The 905-nt window shown below is 35.5% G+C and overlaps 1 long non-coding RNA gene across 1 annotated transcript; it reads right to left on the bottom strand.

Moving 5' to 3' along the window:
- Positions 1-240: 240 nt before the first annotated feature.
- On the bottom strand, positions 241-597 carry LOC145009110 (uncharacterized). Its single transcript, XR_013663742.1, has 3 exons — positions 563-597; positions 413-468; positions 241-289 (listed from the first exon to the last, which is right to left on the bottom strand). It is a non-coding gene; the product is annotated as an uncharacterized LOC145009110 (long non-coding RNA).
- Between the last annotated feature and the right edge of the window lie 308 nt (positions 598-905).

Raw genomic sequence — 905 nt, 5'->3', positions numbered from 1 at the left:
CAATTGCATTATCTAGCTTACTATGTGCCAACAACTTCTATCTTTTTCCTTCTTTGCATAAACTTCATTAGCAGCATCCTAAAGAACTTCTATCTTTTTCATCAGCAACATCCTCAAAAACTTCTATCTTTTTCCTTCTCTGCATAAACTTCTATCTCACACTCAATGTAATTTTAAACATCAGGTTTAAAAAATCAACTTTAAGGTTGCCTTGTTAAAGAGAATGACTAGAATAGATTTCCCTTTTTCACAAGGCATGTGCTTGCTTGCACATATATATGGAATCATTCTAACAAGAAAAAACTTTTCATGTCAACTACTCCAAGGACTATTACGTAATTTAACATGAAGAATTTTGTCCAGATGAAAGGATTGACTTTAAACTTTATAAAAATCATTTAACAGAACTTACCTGACCATGAAGCGTGTTGATCCAGGATCTCCTTGCCTTCCTGCTCTGCCACGAAGCTTTGTAAAGAAAGAAATAAATTAAAAAAGTGAGTCTGAAAGTATATGCTAAATTTATGTAAAACCTTAAAACACAATATTGATGCAAAGTTACCTGATTATCAATTCTTCGGGACTCATGCAAAGATGCCCCAATGACATGGAGACCACCAAGTCGTTTGACTTCCAATCCTTCATGAAAGCAATGAATCTCACAGTCCTTTAGAACCAATAAATAGGCAATTGCAATGCAAGGACCAAGAGGGTACATCTCTGCCTGTTCTTCCACAAGCCTTTGCAGTTCATCTAAACCCATTGACTGGCTCATTTCAATTGACTCTGAAATTATAGATTTTGCCTTCTCATATGTCCAACTCTTGTTCTCACTTTTGCCCACGTATTTAGCTGCGTTATTTACCCAAAACCATATACCATTCACATTAACGTTAGGGCCAAAT

Source organism: Lactuca saligna, chromosome 8, assembly GCF_052625555.1.
Source record: "Lactuca saligna cultivar CGN05327 chromosome 8, ASM5262555v1, whole genome shotgun sequence".
NCBI lineage: Eukaryota > Viridiplantae > Streptophyta > Magnoliopsida > Asterales > Asteraceae > Lactuca > Lactuca saligna.
Note: the sequence above shows the minus strand (reverse complement) of the source record. Positions and strands in the feature narration are given on the sequence as shown.